We start from the raw sequence: 10,044 nt of genomic DNA on the forward strand, positions 1-10,044 counted from the left end.
AGGCCTAACCTTCCGCCCTAGTCACCTTTTGGTAATTGAGCCCCTGGCTGCGACTATGTTCCATTCATTCACCTTCTCCCTCCCTCCCCCCCCCCCCCTTTTCCAAATAAGGGAGGGTGGGAGCTGCTGAAAACAAGATGGCCCCTCTCCTCCGCGCTCCTCCCCTTTACTTCTGCTCCTTCCCCCTTGTGGCCAATCCCCTTCTGGACTACATTACCCACAATCCCTCACACCTAACACTTTCTTCCCGGGCCCCTCTTCCTAACCTTATCATGGCCCCGTGCCCTAAACTCCTCCCTCGCTCTGTTACGGGGCCCCTTGAACATCAGTTTGCACTGTTTTCATTTTGACACCTGTACATGCCACATAGTTTGATAATCCCATGCATAATTAGCATCTAACTGGCATTCATATTTATGATAAAGATATTTATGATGTAAAAGATAAGCAATTTTAAGTCTATATACAGATTTTTTTTTTAAATCTAAGCTTTCCAGTTAGGTAGTAATGTAGTTTGATGTAGAAAAACACAGTTACCCTGACTGGAGCATAACTGAAAGTTATAGATATGGAAGTGGGGTCTGAAAAGAGGACCTAAAACAGCCATATGAAACCTTAGCTCATTTTAACTTGGTTGCCTAAAAGGCTGAATGCAATTGCACCTGCAGTCCTGCAAGAATATATTATGGCGCATTCACTTATCTAGATGCAAAGTGCAATTTCGAGCACAATCAGAATGATTTTTATCCCATGAACCATTTTTCCCAGAATTCTAGCATCACTGTGGATGCAAACGGACAATATTCATGGCACACTAGGGCTGCACCTATCGCAGTTGTGTCTGATTTGCCAAAAGGGGTGCAACTGCTCATGTGCTTGATCACAAAGCAGGCTTCCTTGTGCTGAATATTTTTTAAATCTTTCCGCTGTCACTTCAGCTTTTGATTGACATCTGCAGGATTCTTTAGGTGCAAGTGAGCTATGCCTCATGACGCAGGGCACTGTGGGAAACTTGGGGCTGCCACCTGCTCTGAAGGTGGCAGTAGCTCCAGAATTCCCCTGTGTTAATAAGCAGTGCCTGGTTCGGAATGGAAGGCAGGAAGGAAAGACTGAGCAATGCCCAGCATAACTATAAAGAAGTGCAAAGAGCACATTTTGATGCCTTTAAAGAAAGTGGGTTTAGGTGCAACACACTGTGTGGAAAAGCGCAAGTTGCCCACTGTGCTTGTAGACATAAATGAGCCCTATTGTCTGCTATTATTTTCTTGCAACTAGGCTATTCATCTTCACTGAAACAAATACTGACCATACCTATCTCTAGCTACACCTTCTCATTTTGACTGCCCCGGCTGCTATTATCCATAATATTCACAGCTATTTTTGGAGTAGTTATGCTCTGAATTTACAGAGAAATTGACCTATATAACCCCTTTACAGATGAATGGAAAAACAACCTATATTTTATATCAAAAAATCTATTACCCACTGTTGCAACTCTATAAATGAAATACAAAAGGCGACTGAATGCACTACTCATATTCCAAAAAGTGCCTGGAAAATCCCTATTTAGGATGTTGCTATATACAATACTCAAAAACCTTTAATTGTTGCCCAAATAGAAACACAGAGCCGAAATAGAGCCTTAATTTAGCACTCGCCAGGTATCCACCATAAAAACGCTTTTATTTGTAAAGTGCAATACAAAATAACACTATATGAAACAACAATAAAAACCCATTAGGAAAATGGATAACCAGCGCTGTATGCCTGCTTCATGACTAAAGTACAACTATAGCTCCCTTTAATTGCCAGGAATCCATGTGTGCAAATTAGTCCATGATTAAAAGAATTACTGACACTCTACACTTGGCAATGAGCACAACACAGTTTTAAGAAGAGTTCAGATTCTACACAGCTTCACTTCTCAATTATCAAGCAAAAGGTGTGGAGTGAATAAGCCTTGAAATGTGCAACTATAACTCTCTCTCTCTCCTTAGTAAAATATGTTACTGCCACTCTGCATCTGACAAATGAGAACACCATAGTTCTTTAAATATTCTGATTGTACACTGCTTCACTTCTCAGTTATCAAGCGCATATTTCCCACAGGAGGTAGAGCAAGTGCACACAATTGTTTACAAGTTCAGGTTTTGCACCGCTCACCCAGATATGAGGCGCACAGAGTTTCCCAAATGCGTCACTAATTTAAATTATTAATTATATTAGTCATGCAGCATTACTCACAAACCATAGAGTTTTGTCCCAACTGCGTCTCATGGTGTTCAGGGGGCCTGCAGGCACATTTCTTTCCCCATATCTGATGCTCCCAGGCAGCGGCCCTTCTCCAGTGCTTGGTAATTTATGCTTATAAAATATATGCGGCCAGCAATGGTTCTCCTTTTCCAAAATGCCTCCACAATGCCAATGTGCGCTTCACTTCTTTATTTGGGCTCTATGTTTCTATTTGGGCCACAAGTAAAGGTTTTGTGCAACTGTATAAATGACTGACCACAAACAGAGCCTCTAGTTCAGGGATCCCCAACCTTTTATACCTGTGAGCCACATTTAAAGGGAAAATGTGTTGGGGAGCAACACAAGCATGAAAAAGTTTCCTGGGGTGCCACTAACAGCTTTAATTGGCTACTTAATAGCCCCTATGTGGATTGGCAGCCTACCGTAGGCTCTGTTTGGCATTATACTTGTTTTTATGCAACTAAAACTTGCCTCTTTATCAGAAATTCAAAAATGGGCCCCTACTTTGAGGCCACTGGGAGCAACATCCAAGGGGTTGGTTGAGCCACTTGTTGGGGATCACTGCTGGTTATTTATTTGTAACATATTGACTAATAACTATATGATCTGTTTTCAGACAGATATTTCCAGTGACAGATATTTCCAGTGGCGTTGCGCAGTTATTGAATTGTTACTGTACTTGGTTGTTCACGAGTTGATTGTTTGTTATACAAACATTCAAGTTACGAGATGTTAATGATATGTTTATAATATGTTTGTTTATGATATGTTTATGATATGCCATTTGTTCTTTATGGCACATTTAAATTAAAACTTCAGCTGATAATAAATGTTCTGCGGTCCGTTTCATCCAAAACTGGTGTTTGTATATTTTTGGGGGATTTGAAGTATAGGAAGGGTGGTGTTTAGGTTGGCAAGGGGCAGGGCAAGTCCCAACGATGCTCTTGTCATGTATTATCTGCCATTTGTGTGCTTTTATGTTTCAGTATCTATTTTTAAATGCTCCAATACTAAGATAAATGTTACTAAAAGAATATAATAAAGTTATGCAAAGTCAAATAAAATTGTTCTAGTTAAATAAAACAGCAACACAGGTCCACTATGTACTGTGTAGGTAAATATAACTGGTATCAAATGTATACCTATAACGTATATATAGATGCGTTTGTGAAACCCTTTGAAATGTGACTAATGGCTAAATATAGACCTTGTAACGGTGAGTGTATCCTGCTGTGGTTGCAAACATTTACTTGTATGTTTATGGAGATGGCTATTTGCTTTAGGAGGTCCAGTTCAGAAGCTGCTGCTCAGGTAGAAGGACAGTTTGGGTTAAACAGGCAGGGCCGCCATCAGGGGGGCACAGGGGGTACAGTTGTCCTGGGCCCGGACGATTTTAACTTTTAAAGGGGGCCCGGCGCTGCTACAGTTTTCTTAGTAGCTCGGGTCCCCTTTAATCAATTCCGGGCCCCCTGTCATTGGTGGTCAGCGGGTGATCCTATTGGTCGCGCCCCGTGCGTACATGCACGTCAGTACGCACGGGGCGCAACCTTATAAAAGGGCCGGCGTCTTTCGGCACTCAGAAGAGGAGCCGAACGAGGAGCCGAACGAGACAAGGGGGGCTGTGCTGTACTGGCTACCAATGTACTAGGGGGGCCCTGCTGGCTACCAGTGTACAAGGGGGGAGGCACTGCTGGCTACCAATGTACTAGGGGGGAGGCAATGCTGGCTACCAATGTACTAGGGGGGAGGCAATGCTGGCTACCAATGTACTAGGGGGGAGGCAATGCTGGCTACCAATGTACTAGGGGGGAGGCACTGCTGGCTACCAATGTACTAGGGGGGAGGCACTGCTGGCTACCAATGTACTAGGGTTGGGGCACTGCTGGCTACCAATGTACTAGGGTTGGGGCACTGCTGGCTACCAATGTACTAGGGGGAGGCACTGCTGGCTACCAATGTACTAGGGTTGGGGCACTGCTGGCTACCAATGTACTAGGGTTGGGGCACTGCTGGCTACCAATGTATTTATGTTGGGGCACTGCTGGCTACCAATGTACTAGGGGGGGCACTGCTGGCTACCAATGTACTAGGGGGGGGCACTGCTGGCTACCAATGTACTAGGGGGAGGCACTGCTGGCTACCAATGTACTAGGGGGGGCACTGCTGGCTACCAATGTACTAGGGGGGGCACTGCTGGCTACCAATGTACTAGGGGGGGCACTGCTGGCTACCAATGTACTAGGGTTGGGGCACTGCTGGCTACCAATGTATTTAGGTTGGGGCACTGCTGGCTACCAATGTACTAGGGGCGGCACTGCTGGCTACCAATGTACTAGGGGGGGCACTGCTGGCTACCAATGTACTAGGGGGGGCACTGCTGGCTACCAATGTACTAGGGGGGGCACTGCTGGCTACCAATGTACTAGGGGGGAGGCACTGCTGGCTACCAATGTACTAGGGGGGAGGCAATGCTGGCTACCAATGTACTAGGGTTGGGGTACTGCTGGCTACCAATGTACTGGGGGGGGCACTGCTGGCTACCAATGTACTAGGGGGGGGCACTGCTGGCTACCAATGTACTAGGGTTGGGGCACTGCTGGCTACCAATGTATTTAGGTTGGGGCACTGCTGGCTACCAATGTACTAGGGGGGGGGGGCACTGCTGGCTACCAATGTCTGTGAGTCCTTTGTACTGGTGGGAGGGGGGCCCAGAAAATTTTCTTGTGAGGGGCCCGTGATTTCTGATGGCGGCCCTGTAAACAGGCTCACAAGCAAATTACTGGAAATGGTTAACAGTCGAAGTTCTTGATTAATGAGCAGGTCCATAATGTAATAGAAGAGGAATGACCCACTATCAATACTATCTGTTATGATATGTATCTGAGACTGGGCTAAAGAAAAGACATTGATGAAAATGTTGAATGAATGCATTTTTTTTATTTTTAAAAGGTCACTTTTACAGCGCAGCACTCAGCCAAAAGAACCCACACTAACAGGGCTAAATGTCAGCTCTGATAGAAACAGCAATAAAAGGCAATGGTGCCTTTATATGAAAATATAACTTTCTGTAATTGCTTTTAAGAAGTGTGGATTATTTTACCCTCAGACTGTAGTTTTCCTAGAGAAGTTTAATTGGCAATTACAAATTCAATAGTTCAGTCTCTGTGGATTGGTCAATCCATGCATTAGTTATTAGTTAGTGTTAATGCGGTGTTGGTTATTACCATTGCTGGTATAATTGAAAGCATGCATAAAAATGTCTTGAAGCAGTAAGAGCAGATTATCAAGAGAATTTACTAACTAGAAAGAATATACTGAACAGGATACATATTAGAGAAGAAACCCTCATTAGAAAGAAGTGTTAGAAACAGAAAGAAGGATTTGTTTAATATCCATTTTAATAATGTAATATCTACGGGGATAGCTAGACAGTGGTGATAGGGGCCAGTGTGTCCGTTCATTATTTCACTATAACTGCTACTAGAAATGCAAGGGGCTTCTAGAAGAAAGATGTATATTTCCAGTAGAATGTCTTAGAAGGCTACCAACCCATGGATTGGACCACCACTGTGTGAACTTCCATTACTTCCTGATCATCTTCTTTATACAGACTAATGATGAGCGAATCTGTCCCGTTTCGCTTTGCCGAAAAAGTTCACAAATCTTTTGAAAGAAACGGCAAAAAATTTTCAAAATGGGGAAAATGACGCGCATCAAAAAAAATTGTTGCGCAACAATTCTTTTGACGTGGGCCAATTCTTTTTACGTGTGAGACAATTCTTTTCATAAGAGACAATTCTTTGTGATGAGAGTCATTCATTTTGGTTCACAACAATTCTTTTGACGCGGCTGTCAATTTTTGGACGCGCGGAGAATTTTGACACCCATTTTACGAACTACTGGGTCCTACGGCGGTTTATACTAACCTGTATTCTGTCACGAATCCGTAGCCCTGAGCTAAGGCAACATTGCCTGGTGGAAGAAATACTTCCGACTGTCTTCTAGTTGGGGCCTGAGCTGCCCTTGCTATCTTGATCTTACTAATCTCACTCCCCTTAGAGGGTGCTATAACAAGAACTGCTATTCTTATCTAACCTCGTTCATGGGGCCCTGTCCCCTACTTTCTCCAGAGGGATGGTGACAGTGGGATAGATGCTTGGCTGTACTGGGGCCTATGTCTGCACCCAGGCTCAGTGAAGCTGTTCTCAGGTAGCAGACAGGCAGCCAAAGATGAAGCCACACCTCCTTGCTAGACACTATATGAGGCTGCAGGGGGTGTGGACAACCATATGGGCCAATAAAGGATGAGGTATAACTGTAAACTGTTACAAAGGCTTCTGCCCAGTAACAAGAAATGTGTGAAGAGGTAGAGGAATAACACCATAGGGCAGTTTAACCCTATAGGTCCCTACATTTATATACAGCTTATCTAGCACTCAAAAAGCATTTGAAAGACAGATAAGTATTTAAACCTTTAGGTTGTACAGTATCCATTTTTTCAATCCAATATGCTTCCCGGCAGAGTAACTGTTTAGCTCTATCACCCCCTCTATTATGTTTTTTAACCGCTCTTTTAGGAAAGGTTCTCTACACATAAATCTCATATTAAAACAGCATGTAAAAGATTTTCTAAAGAAAAACTGGAAGGGGATAAAAACCCAGTAGCCCTACATTTTTCATTAAATCACCACCCAGTAAGTCCATTAAGAGCCATAGTAATTGAACAGGTTAAGAAACATAATAGAGTATTTTTACTTTTGTGTATATAGATGGAAAAGAATCTTCTGATTTGTTCCTGGCATGTATTATTAAGAAGGAGTGCAGACCTATCTGCAATATTTTATATATTGTAAGCGAGGCCAGACATACAGACATACCTTTAGGTGATTAAAGTCCAGTTTACACAAATTCTCTACTGTTGTAAATCATTGAGACATAAGAGGGAGTGCTGGTCCTTTTATGTTTTGACCAAGGTACTATCTATCTATCTATCTATCTATCTAACTATCTATCTATCTATCTATCTATCTATCTATCATCTATCTATCTATCTATCTATCTATCTATCTATCTATCTATCATCTATCTATCTATCTATCTATCATCTATCTATCTATCTATCTATCTATCTATCATCCATCTATCTATCTATCTATCTATCTATCTATCATCCATCTATCTATCTATCTATCTATCTATCTATCTATCTATCATCTATCTATCTATCTATCTATCTATCTATCATCTATCTATCTATCTATCTATCATCCATCTATCTATCTATCTATCTATCTATCATCTATCTATCTATCTATCCATAACACTATTTGGAAAACCCCAAGTTCCAATCATTCTAGATAACAGATTCTATATAGCTATCTAGAGTTTATTGGCCCCCATCCATTGCAATGGCCTTACTAAATAAACCACTTCAAAGTCTGGGAATGATTACTTTACCATATATAAAACTAATTTTGGTGTTATTTCCAGCTTCTTAAGTCCTCCTACTTTCTCCCAAAGATCTCTTCCTAAATTAAAGTTTGGGTCTACAAGGTGGATTTTTTTCTGACATCAGTGAACACCAAAGATCTCAACAGATTATTTGAGATAATTATTATTTGCTTTGGCTGACAATGGGATAGGGGTCCCAGCCTTAAGGCCAAATAGGATTAGATTTTTTTCATGCAACCATAGAAGCGGACCTAAAATTATTTCATGTAAAAGTGTATCTTCATGGTTTTTTGGTCAGCACTTGGGCTCACTTCTTGCAAAGAGAAAGCAATCTGGACTTTGGTTATGGAGCACGGCATACAAGAAATTACTAGCAATATACAGGCATTTACTGGAGCAACTTTGAAAGTTACAAAGGAAGAGGCCTAAATGTAAGTTATGTAGGTCAGTAGGGGGAGGCTGTATTACTCCAGTAGAGCAAATACCACTTTCCTTGTTTCTCTTTGCATGCACTTACAATTGAATTCATACTGACCGCTGCTTGTAGCCATCAGTATGTATAAGTGTAGCAAATGTCTCACCTCATCCTCTTCCTGTGTAACACAGGGGTCTCATCATATAGCTAAGGGCACCTCCATTTCCTGTTTCACCAGAAAACCTCTAAAATATATTTCAACAAAGCATGGCAGAGTGGTCCTTTTGTGTCCTTGTTGTGAATTCGAGATTTGATATTTAGACAATGTACCACTGAATAATTACCAGGGAATCAAACTGTTTGTAAGGTAATCCAAATACCCATTTTAAAAAAAGAAAAAGGGTGTGTGCTATTCACTGCCAAGGCCTTGAATACACAATTTTGAACAAATAAGCAAATTAGTGGCGTCATATACAAAAAACATGAATTGGATTTTTGTATGTAACACAAATCTTTTATATTTTTATTTATACAGAAATCAAATAAGCCAAAATTGTGCATTCCCTACCAAATGGCATACCGGTGCACCCCATTGCCAAATGGTCCCCATACTCTGCCTCCCTTATGTGTTTCACTCTATTGGGCGCTTAATCAGAGAAGGTAATGAGGTGCCCAATGAAGCGAAATGTGTAGAAATGAGCAAATATTTCCCAATTTGCAAAATGGCATTGAAGTCAATGAGCATTTTCTCAGTGAAACCTGGCAAAAAATGTTGCTCATCACTAGTAAGGACAGTGTTAGTCTAGGCATCTCAAAGGGAACCATCGTGAACATCTAACTTTTGCATTAAAGTGCAAGATTACCTTCAGATGCTATGCCACTGTCTCCGCCACACTCCACCCTCCTTACTAGGGATGAGAGAATTTTTTTCGCTAGGTTTTGCAGAGAAAAAATGTCCATTGACTTCAATGCATTTCACAAATTTTTGCTGTTTCACAAATTTTTCAGTGAAGCGAAATGGGACAGATTTGCTCAACTCTACTTCTTTAGTATTTCATGCTATTCGGTGCTTTGATCACCTTCTCTGATGAAGCCTCCAATAGTGCAAAATACAAATGGAGGGTGGAGTTTAGGGACCATGTGGCCCTGGGATGCATCTTTATGTTGTTTAGTATGCACAATTTTGACTTATTTGATTATCTGTAACCAATAAATGTTTTTTTTGTATGTGACCGCTAATTTGCTTATTTTTTCAGTTTTGTAAGGTAAGCTTAGCAGAGAAATCTGAAAGTGTTCTTGCACTTGAATGCAAAAGTTAGTTGTTTAAGGTGGTTCCCTTTGAGATACCTACACCAACACTACCCAACTCTTTCTGTGTAGTGGGGCAGTTAGTTAACATACAAAATGATGATATCATACACAGTAATCCATGGAGCTCCTTGGCAAACAGGGGGCAATAATACAATACAGGCAGATCTGCCCTCTCTGTGGAAAAAGGCAAGGCAGCTGCCCTCATCAATGCATATTGTTATGTACCCAGGCACAAATTGTATAATGGTGCTACAGACCCCCCCCCCCAAACAGAAAGTGTGGTGCAAACCTTAATTAAATAGATTTTAAATGCCACCCCATTGCTAGTACATTTTCAAAGGTACTAAGAACAATAATGGATTTTCTTACTTGTAATACTGTCTTGGTTGTTAGAGATTACTAGATCCAGTAAAGCATCATTTCTGGTTGGGTCCTTAGTGATTTGTGAGGAAAAAAATGTCATACGGTGAATTCAAAAATGTAATTAATAAATGTAATGGCAATACTGTTGATCCAGTCAATATCTTCTTAATGAAAGTAGCCCCCAAATATAAGGATGAGAAAAGAATTTACAAAACTGAGAGGTCAGATGCAACTAAAATCAATTCAACAAC

Source organism: Xenopus tropicalis, chromosome 4, assembly GCF_000004195.4.
Source record: "Xenopus tropicalis strain Nigerian chromosome 4, UCB_Xtro_10.0, whole genome shotgun sequence".
In the NCBI taxonomy this organism is placed as follows: domain Eukaryota; kingdom Metazoa; phylum Chordata; class Amphibia; order Anura; family Pipidae; genus Xenopus; species Xenopus tropicalis.